Source organism: Oryctolagus cuniculus, chromosome 14 (genome assembly GCF_051225735.1).
Source record: "Oryctolagus cuniculus isolate XC-2025 breed Fujian yellow rabbit chromosome 14, ASM5122573v1, whole genome shotgun sequence".
NCBI classification, from domain to species: domain Eukaryota; kingdom Metazoa; phylum Chordata; class Mammalia; order Lagomorpha; family Leporidae; genus Oryctolagus; species Oryctolagus cuniculus.
This window is the reverse complement of record NC_142880.1, coordinates 8,991,750-9,009,215: the sequence shown is the minus strand read 5'-3', so window position 1 is coordinate 9,009,215 and position 17,466 is coordinate 8,991,750. Positions and strand designations below refer to the sequence as shown.

At 37.0% G+C, this 17,466-nt stretch overlaps 1 long non-coding RNA gene across 1 annotated transcript in view; it reads left to right on the top strand.

Annotated features, from left to right (window-relative positions):
* The window catches only part of LOC149122234 (uncharacterized), a 335,113-nt gene extending 318,426 nt beyond the window's left edge, over positions 1-16,687 (top strand). The window contains exon 3 of the long non-coding RNA XR_016220450.1: positions 16,593-16,687. This is a non-coding gene — a long non-coding RNA (uncharacterized LOC149122234). The remainder of the gene's footprint in view (positions 1-16,592) is intronic.
* Positions 16,688-17,466: the final 779 nt, after the last annotated feature.

The following is a 17,466-nucleotide window of genomic DNA, read 5'->3' as shown; positions in this document are numbered from 1 at the left end:
TGGTAATACAGGCACTGTGGCCCCTCTCCTGATTTCCACAGGTCTCTGTGGGGAGCCCTTCAGAGCATCCCAATAGGACCTGATTTAAATGGAAGTAAATTGGCTCAAAGCTGTCTGATTCAGTTTTTTTCCATCCACAGGACAGTTATGTGTGGCACAGTGTGGTCATGGTTATCCTATGCAATGTCAAAAAAAAAAAAAAAAAAAAAAGTAGTGGCCCCAAAGAATAGCTGATGGATTCCAGAAGTGAGGTCAGTAACTGCTTTAACCTGTTCTACTGGAAAGAAAATTACACTAAGGAAAAATAACTTTAAAACATTTATTATTTCAGTTAGGAGGTTAGCGTTAAACATGATTCCTGGATTTATGTTCCCCATACAAATGATTCCTGTTCATCACAGTGTGAAATCGATATCTATTGATAATTCACACTGTGATAGATGGTCACCTTTTTTTAGAAGAGAAATGACATATGTGAAAAGAAAGCTACTGTTTAAAAAAATTTATTTGAATGACAGGGTTACAAAGAGGCAGAGGAAGAGAGAGAGGTCTTTGATCTGCTGGTTCACTCCCCAAATGGCTGCAATAGCTGTAGCTGGGCCAATCCAAAGCCAGGAACCAGGAGCTTCTTCCAGGTCTCCCACGTGGGTGCAAAAGCCAAAGCACGTGGGTCATCTTGCACTGCTTTCCCAGACCATAGCAGAGAGCTGGATAGAAAGTGGAGTAGCTGGGTCTTAAATTGGTGCCCACATGGGCACTGTAGGCGATGGCTTTTCTGCTATGCCACAGCACTGGCCTCCAGAAAGCTACTTTTTACAACCTGTTAATAAGGCCAGGAATACACATAAAGCAGTAGTGTTTTGTTTTTAAACAAGTGTTTGTCTTTCTTATCAATATGCTTATTTCCTTCATCTTCTCGTAGGAAACATTCAGTTTTACCTTCAGTAATGTCATAGATGAATAATTTACTTCCCAAATTCAGTCTTCCATTATAATTTAATGTTATTGAGTCAAAGAATATATTAATCTACCTTGTTGGCAAATTTTATTTCAACACATCCTCCTCTGTAAATATTAAAATTGAAGGTCATGATCCTGTGTATATGTTTATGTATATGTTTATTTATCATAATATCTAGATATCTCATATTTCTTTTAGAAATTTCTCGTTTTTCTCTTATTCAGCCTGGGCATTGAAAACATTTGTTTAATTATCTAAACTCCTTTATCTACTCTACAGTTCAAGCTACCTATTGACTTAATTTTAAACTATTACAGCTTTAAACACATTATTTACAAATTAGCTCTTCTTTGTAATTGCCAGGTCTGGCTTACTCTATCAATCATCCTCTAATCTCTTTGAAAAATTTATGATGCTCATTTTAATTTCTTGTTCTGATGACTTTATTGATTCGTTTTTCCTAATTCTTCTAATTTAAGATGTCATTTTTTTTTCCTGGTGCTATTTCTTGTTGTTATCTTTTGGGTAGCCTCATATTCTCTTAGGAAAATCGGCTGCCTATGTAAGAAGCTTCACTCGGGTTGGTAGATGAACTCCCACGCACTGGCTTTCCTCCTGCTATGTTCATATCTGGGGTTTTGATAAAAGGTGGAAATATAGTCAGACAATAAGCCAGGCATGGTGTTTGGAGGAGGAAGGATTCATTTGTTTCATATAATCAGGCAATTCTATGCCCTCAAGAAATCTATCACTCCTCAGTGCAAAGCTATTTCCATATATTTGCTAAATTTTGTCATTTATAAAAAATAGACAAAGCGATGTGATTTCTAATAAGCTAAATTCTTGTAATCATTACCCAACAAAATAACAAAGGAAAGAGGTGACACGGAATGCACCGCGGACTGCTTATTTGCTGTCTCCTCTGGTTTTCTGCCTATTGCCCCTGCCTCACTTGTGTTCTAACTTAAATGAAATTATTTAATTTCTAATTCAGCTGGGTTAGTTCTGAGCTAGCGTTGCTGGATTTTGGGATTTTGTTTTGTTTTTGGTGATGTTGGGTGGGGGATGATTTTCCTGACAAAGTGTAAGTGAAGGAAAGAGAATAGTTTAGAAGTCCTTGTTTTTCTAGAATGCATGTCTTTGACACCTATCCTCTTTTCACTCAACACTGCCAGTTCACCTCCTCAGAACCCCAGGGTGATCACCATCACTGTCAGTCTCCTAAGATAGTTTTTTGGGGTGAGTTCAGCTTTCCTCTTACTTCTGTTGGATTTCATAGACTTATACCTACCTACAAGATATTATGAGAGATAGATAGAGTACTTATGATCATATATTCATTACTGAATTATAGAAAAAATTCTCATAGCTATCTATTTCAGTAACCGTTAATTATGGCTTTCTTCTGGAATCTGATTAGTTTTAGATTGCTCTAAGAAGCTGAATGCATTGAATTGGATTTGAGTAAAATCCTGAAAGGTCACCAGCGCAGCTGCAGATCACCTTCCTCCACCTGACAGGCACATTGGCTTCTGCAAGCTATGCCAGAAACTTACACCTCACTGATCACAAAATTTCTGTGAAAGTAAATAATTCATAGATTGAAACTTATACTACATCCTTTATTGTTCTTGTCATGAATATGAATGTTGAATCAAATTATTTCATATGGAACATTTAACATTATGCTGCATTCTAAATGTACTCTGATACAAGGCATTTTCCCCCATAACTTCTTTATTGGCTATAGAATTAGCAAAGATAAAAGCAGTCTACACTTCTCTGTGATGGCCTCAGGAGCAGAAAGTCTTGTTCCTGGCAAGTGTTTGCTCCTTTTTGGAGGCTTAGACTCTTTGGGATTAAGGCAAGCTGCCATTACAGTAGAAAGGTTACTACTTGAATTTTGAATTTCTTCTTTTATTGACCATATGACAAGCACTCCGGGAACTCCAAGAATGAAAAGGGGAAAGGTATAAGTTTAAAAGACAAAGTGAGAAGAATAATGTGGGTTTCCTTTGCTTACCTCTCATTTCTAGTAAATTTTATCAATGAACAGAATTCATAAAATACTCTGCACAGAAGAAGAGAGCTAAATCCCCAGGTCTTTCTTAATCCGCAGCAGCCTTCCTATGAGTAATCAAGGGAACCACCCAGGAAGTATGTAGCCCCCTCCCATTCTGCATGGAACAGTAAGGAACCCAGGACAGCATTTACAGCATCACAGGGGGACAGCTAACAATTGAGGTTGTGTGTCCACTCTCAAAATGAGCTTCCTATACTATTCCTAAAAATTATTATCCATTTTTGCGAGTGTGGCCTGCAGATGCTGCCATAGGGTGAAAAATTTCATCATCTTAAAGCTCAGTGGGGGCAAACACCCACTAAAACTAAACCATGAGATGCTTTTCTCGTACTGACTCTGAGACCAGGAACATTTCTCTGTGATTTCTTTAGATGACTTAGGTATAGTTGATTCTTTCTAGCTCATAAATATTTTCTAATGTTTCATGATTTATATCAAACAAGGAGGTGCTAGTGAATTAAGTGTGTGCCCTGGGGTGAAGCCTCCTCTTCACTTTTCTGTTAGAGGCACAGCACACTCAACTCTTGCAAGATGGCTAGCATTAGGAAGCAATGGCCCTGCAGAGATTTCAGGGCAGCCCCTCTTTGGTGGAACTGATGTCTTCATCTCGCATTGGCCCATGGCTCATGAGCCGAAGGGCCTTGGTCAGCACAGTGCGCTGCCTTTGCAGACTGCATGTAGTAAATAATTTTATCAATGCACAAACTAATTTTATAATGCACAAACATTTCAGTTATATGGATTTCGACAGAAGAAAACACTTATGAAAACTTGTATAATTAGGCTTTTAAATGTCAAGTGTTATATTGAATGCATGAAGGAAATTCACTTTTTTCTCTCTTATTTTAAGAACTCTGTGTCAAAACAACTGTATCTGTTAATGTGTTCTGCAGAATATATGTCCTGGGGCTACCTGGTTTTCAGAAATTTAATTTTATTATTATAGATTCTTCACCAATTCACTGTGACTCAGTGTGACTCCTGGTTATATGCCTTAAATCTTTATTTTGCCTTTTTTTTATATGAACATCTGCTTTGTGCCAGTAGTATCAAATTGACTATAATATAAATTATATTGTACTTTGAATTTGTTAGAAAGAAACTCCTTTATCTTAATCTCAGATAAAGAGAATGCAGCTGTGTATTACTTGTACTGTTTTCCTGATGCTTTATCACCTTCCTTCAATATAATACTGAGTCAGAATGTTTACAGAAGTTTATATATTGTTAAAAAACTCACATAATTTCCACAAGTGAATATATACTTAGGGTGTATAAAATTGTTTTATCTGCTAGTTCAGTAGTAAGACTGATGGCATCACCTTACTTGTATAACACTGAAACTTTAACGGAATAAAATACACGAATGGGTCAGAAATAACTCTATAACCCGGAGCACCTGCAGTGTTGGGCTCTCTCTGGGTGTACCTGTCATTTCCTTAAGAACTTGCAGGAAAAACCTGCAAGTTTTTTTTTTTTTCACTTTGTTAGAACCCCCTTCTTCATCAAGTCATTTAAAATTAAATTATTTTTACTTTTCTTAAATTTAGATGTACACAATAACTGTGCAGTGCTCTGGCTAGTGGCAATTCACAGATGTGTTCACTGAGTTGACAGAGTTGTCAAGGAAGTAGAGCAGAGGATTAAGTATTCAGTCATCTTTTCTTGAGGGCATTTGTAGCAAATGCAAATGCAAAATGGAGTCCTGAGTTCTGGGATGTCTTAAATATGCTTGAACTGTGTTAACTTTTTAATAATTTCCGATTGAGATGCAGAAAGGAAGTTGGGCAAAATACAGTTTTATGATGCTCCCTATCTTCATGCTCCTGGGTATTCACAACTATTTACAGCCGTAGAGCTTGGCAGCCCATGTCATCACTTTCAGATACTTAAAAGTTATTTATGTCTTGCAGTGATATTAATGCTAAGACCTAAAAGTTCATTTAAGCAAAGACAGTTACTGATACTTCTCATGAACAAAGCTGGAAAACCTTAGAAAACTTGTAAAACATTTACTATGTCAATAAATGAAAAGGATAATATTTTATGAACATGAGATTTGTCCTAAGAATACTAGATTGCTTTGATACTTGAAAATCAGTGAATGTAACTTACATTGGTAGAATTAAATTTTAACATTATCATCTCAGTAGATCATCATGAATTTGCAATATGAACTCCCAGGAAAGTTAGAGTGAAAAGGAATGTCCTCATTTTGAAAAAGGCTAGCTATGAGAGAGGGGGGTGGGGTAGGGAGGGATACAGAGAGAGACAGACAAAACAGAAACATCTCCAGGCAAGCCCATCCTTACAAGTAAATAACTGAATGTGCTCCTCACCCCCATATCAGAACCCCAGCAAAGATGTATGTTCTTAGAACTCTTATTTGATATTATATGGAGTAAAGAAATAACATCATGGTTTGAAAGTAAGAATTGATATTTTTTTTGCATATAATGTAATGATATACATGAGGAATCCAGATGCACTCAATGCAACTACTGGAACTTTTAAGAGGAATTAGTAAACTCTCAAGATGCAAGATCAATTTATAAAATTAAATGTATTTTAGGTCATTAACTAAAAATACTCTACAAAAGATCCAGTGTATTCTAGTGTATCCAGACCACTTACATTAAGATATTTTTTCATGTTTAGTTTCTTAAGAGAAATGTAAGCTTTGATAAAACAATCTAGTGTGTTCATGGCAAATCTTAATAACAATCATTTAAGATTGCCTAAACAGTATAGATCAATAGGATAAGACCTTATTGTAAACTAGAAATTTATAGCCATTGAAGGAAGAAAAGGCAAGTGATTTTCTATTAGCTTAAAATTGTCTCATAAATTATATGTAGTAAGTTTTGAACAAAAGACAATATGTAGCAGCACTAATGTAAATGAGATCAAATTATTAAGGGTGTGAGAACTGTCATACTCACTGAGGGCATGATATTCTCTATATTGTTATGTTAAGGAGACATGACTTTAGGAATTATATTTATCCCGTCCATTATAAATAATTTTTCTAAGGAATATTGTCATGCTTTTATTATCATAGCAATATTTCCATAAAAATATTTCTTCTGTTATAAACTCATTCAAGTCAACTTTCCTTTATCCTGTTTCAGTTGTTTTCATGACTCTCTGGCTTGCTATTATAATGATAAAATTTATAGAATAGAACTGGGAAATTTTTAACACTCTATTCAGAGGTCATTTATTTATACTTTCCTCCCCACTTTCGTCTTTTTTTCTGCCTTTTTCCCCCTACCTTTTTCATTACTGTCATTCCATTTTTTATTTCTCCTCTTATTTCCTCTATTCCTCTATTTTTCTGTGTATGTATCAACATGTAAAACATACTTTTTTTCCTCTGATGGCTTTTATCTTTTAACTATACCTCTGCGCATTAGTGGATGGTTTCTTTCTCAGAGCAAATTGCTGCATGTGGCCAGAGTGTAGTCTTGGGGGGGCAAGTAACCTGGGTGACGCCCAGTATTTGTTCATTGAAGAACTCTTTCTGATGAGAAGTCAGCCATGAGTCTAATTGGAGATCTTCTGAAAGTCAGGATGAAGATCTTTTCTAGTCATGTCTGTGAGGAGTTTTATGTGCCTTGTGTACTTGAATGTCCCTCTATTTCTCCAAATTAAACTTTCTGTAATTATTTCACTGAATACTCCTTCTAATCCATTCTCTCCTTCTACACCTTCAGGTACTCCTAAGAACCATATGTTGGTCAATTGATAGTATCCTGTAAATCCCCAACATTGTTTTTAATTTTTCCAATTTCTTCTTCTGTTGCTGCTGCTTCTCCTTCTCCTCCTGCTTCTCTTTCTCTTCCCCCTTCTCCCCCTCCTCTTTATTTTTTTATTTTTTTGTCTGACTGCCAAATTTCCAGAAGTTCTTCTTCTAGCTTGGGTATTCTTTCTTTTTCCTCACCTAGTATTTTGTTAGGCTTTCCACTGTATTTTACATACTGAACTCTAATTTCTAATATTACATTTTGATTTCTCTTCAAAATTTCAATTTCATTGGAGAATTTTCCATTTATGTCATGTATAGATTTCTGTAATTCATGAATTCGCTTCTCATTGCTTCTGAGTAATCCTATCATTAATTTTTTGAATTCCATTTCAGGGAATCCATCAATCTCTTCATCTTCACATTCTAATATTGAAGTGCTGTTGCTGTTCCTTTTGGGGCCCTACCATCTGTCCTCCTTATTCTTGTTTTTTTTATTATTATTATTATTATTTTCACCATTTATTTTTAGGCATTTGTGGGAACATCTGTTGGTTCTTTCCTCCGATGGCTTTTATCTTTTTTTTTTTTTTCTTTTTTTTTTTTTTTTTATCTTTTATTTAATGAATATAAATTTCCAAAGTACGTCTCATGAGTTACAATGGCTTTCCCCCCCATACCGTCCCTCCCACCCACCACCCTCCCCTTTCCCACTCCCTCTCCCCTTCCATTCACATCAAGATTCATTTTCGATTATCTTAGTATACAGAAGATCAGCTTAGTATACATTAAGTAAGGATTTCAACAGTTTGTTCCCACACAGAAACATAAAGTGAAAAATAATAGATGATTTTTTTTTAAATGATGATGAAATCAGATCAGACCTATTGTCATGTTTAATCCCAGTGAGAGTCAAGTTGGGAATTGATAGTTTCTTTTCTTTTTTTTTTTTTTTTTAACAGAAGATCAGTTTAGTGTACATTAAGTAAAGATTTCAACAGTTTGCACCCCCATAGAAACACAAAGTGAAATATACTGTTTGAGTACTCGTTATAGCATTAAGCCTCAGTGTACAGCACATTAAGGACAGAGATCCTACATGAGGAGTAAGTGCACAGTGACTCCTGTTGTTGACTTTACAAATTGACACTCCTGTTTATGGCATCAGTAATCTCCCTATGCTCCAGTCATGAGTTTCCAAGGCTATGGAAGCCCCTTGAGTTCTCCGACTCTTATCTTGTTTAGACAAGGTCATAGTCAAAGTGGAGGTTCTCTCCTCCCTTCAGAGAAAGGCACCTCCCTCTTTGAAGACCTGTTCTTTCCACTGGGATCTCACTCACAGAGATCTTTTTGCCAGAGTGTCTTGGCTTTCCATGCCTGAAATACTCTCATGGGCTTTTCAGCCAGATCCGAGTGCCTTTAGGGCTGATTCTGAGGCCAGAGTGCTATTTAGGACATCTGCCATTCTATGAGTCTGCTGAGTATCTCACTTCCCATGTTGGATCACTCTCCCCTTTATTTATTCTATCGGTTAGTGTTAGCAGATACTAGACTTGTTTATGTGCTCCCTTTGACTCTTAGTCCTTTCATTATGATCAATTGGGAACTGAAATTGATCACTTGGAATAGTGAGATGGCATTGGCACATGCCACCTTGATGGGATTGAATTGGAATCCCCTAGTATGTTTCCAACTCTACCAATTGGGGCAAGTCAGCCCGAGCATGCCCCAAATTATACATCTCTTCCCTCTCTTATTCCCACTCTTATGTTTAACAGGGATCACATTTCAGTTAATTTTCAACACTTAAGAATAACTGTGTGATAATTACAGAATTAAACCAGTCATATTAAGTAGAACAGACAAAAAAAAAATACTATGAGGGATAATGTATTAAGTTGTCCATTAGCAGTCAGGGCTATGCTGATCAAGTCACCATTTCTCATAGTGTCCATTTCACTTCAGGAGGTTTCCTTTTTGGTGTTCAGTCAGTTGTCACCAATCAGGGAGAACATATGGTATTTGTCCCTTTGGGACTGGCTTACTTCACTCAGCATGATGTGTTCCAGATTCCTCCATTTTGTTGCAAATGACTGGATTTCGTTGTTTCTTACTGCGGTATAGTATTCTAAAGAATACATATCCCATAATTTCTTTATCCAGTCTACCATTGATGGGCATTTAGGTTGGTTCCAGGTCTTGGCTATTGTGAATTGTGCTGCAATAAACATTAGGGTGCAGACCGCTTTTTTCTTTATCAATTTAAACTCCTTTGGGTAAATTCCAAGGAGTGGGATGGCTGGGTCGAACGGTAGGGTTATATTCAGGTTTCTGAGGAATCTCCAGACTGATTTCCATAGTGGCTTAACCAGTTTGCATTCCCACCAACAGTGGGTTAGTGTCCCTTTTTCCCCACATCCTCGCCAGCATCTGTTGTTGGTAGATTTCTGTATGTGAGCCATTCTAACTGGGGTGAGGTGAAACCTCATTGTGCTTTTGATTTGCATTTCCCTGATTGCTAGTGACCTTGAACATTTTTTCATGTGCCTGTTGGCCATTTGGATTTCCTCTTTTGAAAAATGTCTATTGAAGTCCTTGGCCCATCTCTTAAGTGGGTTGTTGGTTTTGTTTTTGTGGAGTTTCTTGATCTCTTTGTAGATTCTGGTTATTAACCCTTTATCTGTTGCATAGTTTGCAAATATTTTTTCCCATTCTGTCGGTTGTCTCTTCACTCTCCTGACTGTTTCTTTTGCAGTAAAGAAACTTCTCAATTTGATGCAATCCCAATAGTTGATTTTGGCTTTGACTGTCTGTGCCTCCCGGGTCTTTTCCAGAAATTCTTTGCCTGTGCCAATATCTTGAAGGGTTTCTCCAATGTTCTCTAATAACTTAATGGTGTCAGGACGTAGATTTAGGTCTTTAATCCACGTTGAGTGGATTTTTGTGTAAGGTGTAAGGTAGGGGTCTTGCTTCATGCTTCTGCACGTGGAAATCCAGTTTTCCCAGCACCATTTATTGAATAGACTGTCCTTGCTCCAGGAATTAGTTTTAGATCCTTGATCAAATATAAGTTGGCTGTAGATGTTTGGGTTGATTTCTGGTGTTTCAATTCTGTTCCATTGGTCTATCCATCTGTTTCTGTACCAGTACCATGCTGTTTTGATTACAACTGCCCTGTAGTATGTCCTGAAGTCTGGTATTGTGATGCCTCTGGCTTTGTTTTTGTTGTACAAGATTGCTTTAGCTATTCGAGGTCTCTTGTGCCTCCATATGAATTTCAGCATCATTTTTTCTAGATCTGCGAAGAATGTCTTTGGTATCTTGATTGGGATTGCATTGAATCTATAAATTGCTTTTGGGAGAATGGACATTTTGATGATGTTGATTCTTCCAATCCATGAGCATGGAAGATTTTTCCATTTTTTGGTATCCTCTTCTATTTCTTTCTTTAAGGTTTTGTAATTTTCATCGTAGAGATCTTTAACGTCCTTGGTTAAGTTTATTCCAAGGTATTTGATTGTTTTTGTAGCTATTGTGAATGGGATTGATCTTAGCAGTTCTTTCTCAGTCATGGCATTACTTGTGTATACAAAGGCTGTTGATTTTTGTGCATTGATTTTATATCCTGCCACTTTGCCAAACTCCTCTATGAGTTCCAATAGTCTCTTAGTAGAGTTCTTTGGATCCTCTAAGTACAGAATCATATCGTCTGCAAAGAGGGATAGTTTGACTTCTTCCTTCTTGATTTGTATTCCTTTGATTTCTTTTTCTTGTCTGATGGCTCTGGCTAAAACTTCCAGAACTATGTTAAATAGCAGTGGTGAGAGTGGGCATCCCTGCCTGGTGCCAGATTTCAGTGGAAATGCTTCCAACTTTTCCCCATTCAATAGGATGCTGGCTGTGGGTTTTTTATAAATTGCTTTGATTATATTGAGGAATGTTCCTTCTATACCCAATTTGCTTAGAGTTTTCATCATGAAAGGGTGTTGAATTTTATCAAATGCTTTCTCTGCATCAATTGAGATAACCATATGGTTTTTCTTCTGCAGTCTGTTAATGTGGTGAATCACATTGATTGATTTGCGAATGTTGAACCATCCCTGCATACCAGGGATGAATCCCACTTGGTCTGGGTGGATGATTTTCCTGATGTGTTGTTGTATTCTGTTGGCCAGAATTTTATTGAGGATTTTTGCATCTATGTTCATCAGGGATATTGGTCTGTAATTTTCTTTCAGTGCTGCATCTTTCTCTGGCTTAGGGATTAAGGTGATGCTGGCTTCATAGAAAGAATTTGGGAGGATTCCCTCTTCTTCGATTGTTCTGAATAGTTTGAGAAGAAATGGGATTAGTTCTTCTTTAAATGTCTGGTAGAATTCAGCAGTGAATCCATCTGGTCCTGGGCTTTTCTTTGTTGGGAGGGCCTTTATTACTGTTTCAATTTCTGTTTCAGTTATGGGTCTATTTAGGTTTTCGATGTCTTCCTGGTTCAATTTTGGTAGATTGCATGTGTCCAGGAATCTATCCATTTCTGATAGGTTTTCCTGTTTGCTGGCATACAGGTCCTTGTAGTAATTTCTGATGATTCTTTTTATTTCTGTGGTGTCTGTTGTTACGTTTCCTTTTTCATCTCTGATTTTATTGATTTGGGTCTTTTCTCTTCTTTTTTTAGTTAGTTGGGCCAATGGGGTGTCAATTTTGTTTATTTTTTCAAAAAACCAGCTTCTCGCTTGGCTGATTTTTTGTAATGTTTTTTTGGATTCAATCCTGTTAATTTCTTCTCTGGTTTTAATTATTTCTCTTCTCCTACTAGATTTGGGTTTGGTTTGCTGCAGTTTTTCTAGGTCCTTGAGGTGCGCTGAAAGCTCATTTATTTGGTACCTTTCCAATTTCTTGATATAGGCACCTATTGCTATAAATTTGCCTCTCAATACTGCTTTTGCTGTATCCCATAAGTTTTGATATGTTGTGTTGTTGTCTTCATTTACTTCCAGAAAGTTTTTGATTTCTCTTTTGATTTCTTGAATGACCCAGTGTTCATTCAGGAGCATGTTGTTCAGTCTCCATGTGTTTGCATACTTTCTGGGGTTTCCTGAGTTGCTAATTTCCAGCTTCATCCCGCTGTGGTCTGAGAAGCTGCATGGTATGATTCTAATTCTTTTAAATTTGCTGAGATTTGCTTTATGTCCTAGTATGTGATCAATCCTAGAGAAGGTTCCATGCGCTGCTGAGAAGAATGTGAAGTCTGTAGATGTAGGGTTGAAAGTTCTGTAGATATCTGTTAGATCCATTTGGGCAATAGTGTCAATTAAATCTGCTGTTTCCTTGTTGATCTTCTGTCCGGATGATCTGTCTATTTCTGAGAGTGGAGTATTGAAGTCCCCCAGTACTATTGTATTGGAATCTAAATCTCCCTTTAAGTCCCTTAACATATCTTTTAAATAGACCGGTGCCCTGTAATTAGGTGCATATACATTTATAATAGTTACATCTTCCTGTTGAATTGAACCCTTAATCATTATATAGTGTCCCTCTTTGTCTCTCTTAACAGTTTTTGTATTAAAGTTTATTTTGTCTGATATTAATATGGCTACACCTGCTTTTTTTTGGTTTCTGTTGGCATGGAATATCTTTTTCCAACCTTTCACTTTCAGTCTGCATGCCTCTTTGTTAGAGAGATGTGTTTCTTGTAGGCAACAAATAGTTGGGTTGTGTTCTGTGAGCCAGTCAGCTAAACGGTGTCTTTTAACTGAAGAATTCAGACCATTAATGTTCAATGTGACAATTGATACGTAGTGACTTTGCCCTGCCATTTTCCCGGAAATATTTTCTAGTATATGCTTTGAGCTTCCCATGCTCTTTTACTGGTAGGTGTTCTTCCTTTCCCTTCTTTCATATTGATGGCCGTGTTTCTGTGTTTCTGAGTGTAGCACATCTTTAAGTATCTTTTGCAGGGCCGGACGAGTGGCCACAAAGTCTTTCAATTTCTGTTTGCTATGAAAGGTCTTTATTTCACCTTCATTCACAAATGAGAGCTTGGCAGGATATAATATTCTGGGCTGGCAATTTTTCTCTCTTAGCACCTGTGCTATGTCTCGCCATTCCCTCCTAGCTTGTAGGGTTTCTGATGAGAAGTCAGCTGTGAGTCTGATTGGAGATCCTCTGAGAGTAATCTGACGTTTCTCTCTTGCACATTTTAGGATCTTTTCTTTATGTTTCACTGTGGTAAGTTTAATTACCACGTGTCGTGGTGAGGATCTCTTTTGGTCATGTTTATTGGGGGTTCTATGAGCTTCCTGTACTAGGATATCTCTGTCCTTCTCCAAACCTGGAAAGTTCTCTGCTAGTATCTCACTAAAAAGGCCTTCCAATCCTTTCTCTCTCTCCATGCCTTCAGGAACTCCTAGAACTCGAATGTTGGTTTTTTTAATAGTATCCTGTAGATTCCCAACAATATTTTTCAGGTTTCTAATTTCCTCTTCTTTTCTTTGGTTTGACTGTATGTTTTCCTGTGCTCTATCTTCTAAGTCCGATATTCTCTCTTCTGCTTCACCCATTCTGTTTTTAAGGCTTTCTAATGTGTTTGTCATTTGATCTATTGAGCTCTTCATTTCATTTTGATTTCTCTTGACTATTACACTTTCCTGTTCTACTAGTTTCTGAGTTTCATTTTGACTCTTCCTTAAAATTTCATTTTCACGAGAAAGATTTTCAATCTTGTCCATTAAGGATTTCTGTAGTTCAAGGATTTGCTTTTGAAAACTTCTAAATGTTCTTATCATAAATTTTTTGAAATCCGTATCTTGCATTTCTTCTATCTCATCATCTTCATACTCTTGGCTTGGGGTGTTTTGCTTATTTGGAGGCATCATAGTGTCGTCGTTGATCTTGCTCCCTCTATTTCTGTGTTTGTTACTCGGCATAGTTAATTCTTCTTGCGTCACTGTGCGCTTTTTTTTTTCTTTTTTTTTTTTTTTTTATACTGTGTCCGTGTTAAGTGGACTGCCTGCTGTTGGAGGAGCCTTGGAGGCTTGAGATGGGTGGGGCCTGAGAGCTCTGCCTGGTTCTTCCAGGTTAAGGGTGTGCAAAGGTGACACCCTCAGGTTATGCGTGGTAAATCTCTCTCTTTTTATTTATTTACTTATTTTATTTATTCAGGGGGTAAGTAACACTGCAGGGCAGGGCTGTGCAGAATTGATGGTATTTAGCTTCCAGTCTTTGGCTCCTCTGGACTCCCACTGGGTTGCCTAGGCTACTGAATTGTAGTGACTCAGTTCCTTAACTCTCCCCCACTGATATGTAAATCCAAAGAGGAGGCCTGCTCTTTGTCTCTTGGGAATTCTTCAAGTCTTGCAGGCTTGTAACCTTTGCAAGGTTAGGGGGAAGAGAAACCCTGAAGCTTTTTTTTTTTCCTTCTTTCCGGTAGTGAGTTTGCTGCACTTTCCGGCCCCCCTCTAGATTCTGACCCCCGTTTCCCCACCAATGTCTCGGGTTATTGAGCTCACCTCCCCTTCCAGCGCCGATGTGTGGACTCGGAGCCCTGAGCGTCTCAAGTCTCCCCGCTGTTTTCTGTGTGGCGTGCACTCTCCTTGGAGCACTGTCGCGCAGACCCTGGGGCTTCTGCGGCTGGGTCCCGTGACTTTGCTTCCGTGCGGTGGGCGACCTTGTTCTCCCAGTAGGTCGTCCGATTCACGCCTGCTCCATTCAGAAGGGTTTCCCCTGCAATTTTTGTTTGGTTCTATTTTCTGCGGCTACCGTAACTCCCCTTTTATTAAACTAAATTTTCCCGGACTATCGGTGCGCGCCCTCACTATTCCGCCATCTTCGGCTTTTATCTTTTAACTCCACCTCTGTGCGTTAGTGGATGGTTTCTCTCTCAGAGCAAATTGCTGCATGTGGCCAGAGAGCTGTGGTCAGTGATCTGGGAGGGGAAGTATGCTGGGTGACTCCCAGTGTTTGTTCATTGAAGAAATCTTTTCCAAAAGGAAAACTTACTTATAAACCCTAAGAGCATACTATTTGTGTTTTTTGTTAAGAAGGTTAATACTCATAATACAAAAAAAAAAAAATGAACTGGCAAAAGACTTTAAATGTTCATGATCATAATTCTGTATTTTTTAAATGTTCAGGCAATAACAGTCTTTCTGTGTAAACTGAAGGTCTAGGATGTATGTTAGAAAAAAAAGGACAACACTTATGATTTTCCCCAACACTCTGGGATTTGGTACAAAAATTTCTGCCTCATTTGAATTCTGTTCCTATTAAGATCTCCAACTGTCCATTTCTCTCTTCCCTTTTATGCAGATGTACATTGACCTACTGATACTGAAGTGTTAACTAAAAACTGTAGATAGCATGCAAGATGGCATATAAGTACTTATAATGCAATAACATGTATAAAATTTCTTAATAATGTGTGCTTCAAAGAAAATTTTAAATATGAGAAATTCTATTATTCACATTCTCATCAACAATTTAAAATTTTTTTTTTTACCATTACTATAATTGGATAAGGAGTGCTTCATGTTGTGGTTTTGATTTGCATCTCCCTACTGATAAATTATTTTAAGCATCTTTTCATATGCTTATTGTCCACTTGTGTATTTTCTTTATAGTAATAGCTGTAAAGAAATTCAAATTTTCGTCATGTTTCTATTGAGTTATTTACCTTTTTAATTACAGTATTCTAAAGTCTTGTATATTTTACACACAAGTATTTTATCAGCTGCAAGGTTAGCTAATATTTTCCCCAGTTTTCTGGATTATATTTTCATTTCTTTATGGTATCTTTCAAAAAGCAATAGGTTTTAATTTCAAAGTCCAGTTTACTTTTGTTTCCTGCTTCTACTAAGGCATAATTGATAGAACATTTCAATACAAGATAACAAAGATTTACCCAGTGTTTATTTGTAAGAGTTTTTATAAACTTAATTCTTATATGTAGGTTCACTATGTATTTAGAGGTGACTGTTGTATGATGTGTGAGACAGGAATGTAAGTCCATTACATTCTGAGCTAGTTGGCTCAGGACTATTTATTGAGGAGACCACTATAGCCTTGATGAAAATGTCTTGGCAGCCTGGTCAAAAATCACTTGACCATACATATGAAGATTTATTTCTTGCATAATTGCTGCAGCAAGGAATGGGATGCCAAAAACGATAACTTTCTGTGGTCCTCATCTTAGGAGGAAAGCTATCAGGGTCTCACCACTAAGTATAACATCAACTATTGCCTTTTCACAGATGTTCTTTACCAGGCTAAAGACATACTCCTACATTCCTATTTTGTTGAGTGTTTTTATTATGCAGGGATACTGAATTATACCATATTATTTCTCTGCTTAAGTTGTGAGGGCCATATGGCTTTGTCGTTTATTCTGATTTCACACTCAGGTTCAGTAGTAACTATCCAGATATTTCCAAGGATTGTCTTTGCAAACTCTAGAAGTACTTATGCTACCATTTTAACCATTTGCTTTACCTCTGCCTTCTTTTCATAATCTCCACAGTGTCTCAGAGTACAATGGACATTCCTGTATTTCCCCTTTCTAATAATTAGTGTCAGCTTTATTTGCCGAGCTGATAGGGTCATAGGATTATGATATTTGATCTATTATCTTCCTGAGTGATTCTGGGAAAGGTCTTTTTGAATGAGTTTAACATTTTGATTGGTATGGTAAGTCAAATTGACCTCCATTGTGTGAGCTGGACTCTGAAACCAGTTGAAGACTGAACAGAATAAAAAGACGCTTTGTTGTGGAAGAGAGAATTCTCTGGCTGACTTTCCATTTTCATTTGCAGTGCTGGCTCTCCTTCTTGATGGAATTTTGTCTGAAGCATTGCCTGTACCTTGATTTCCAGTCTGCCCACCTGCAAATACGATTTACCAGTCTCCAGGATCAGGTCAGTCAGTTCCTTCAAATAAATCAGCTATCAGTTACATGCAAATCATGTGTAACATATGAGAGGTTATATAAATATATATGATGCAACAACATGTCTGGAATTGTATCCAAAGAAAGATATGTGTGTCTCATAGGAAATTGTAAATATAAGTTATTCTATTGTGCTGTATCCCCCTCAACAATTTTAGTGTCAATTTTATTATCATCATATTAGCAGATTAGCAAGATTGAAAATATTTATGTATGTAATTGGTTCAGCTTCTCTGGAGAACCTTCACTAGTATAACTTGGAGTATTTTCTTTTGATTGTATCTTTCTACATCCTGTCTAAACTGAAAAGTTATTGAGATGGAGATAGATGAGCTTTGGAGAACTCTGAATGATTTTCACCAGTGTATATACAATGTCACACACATAATAGAATTTCAATAGAATCATGTCATCCTTATGTAGTTGAGATCAATTCAGTTTGTAGATAAATCAAATAATAAAATATTCTGTATCTGACAGAATTTTGTAAAAATTTTGGTTCACTGGAATAAAAATTCAAGTTATATCAATACTTTTCAATTTCTACATTGAGAGAAGCTATGTTTATCAGGATAATTTTCATGTGCAGATTCCATATTCGTCAATAATCATCACTGTTTAGTAGAGTCTCTTTGCTTGGCTGTATTTAATGTACACATATATGCCCTCCAGCCACCTCTAGTAATTGCATGGAATACACCGGAATTTTGGCAGCCTATTTACTTTACAATTGTATATAA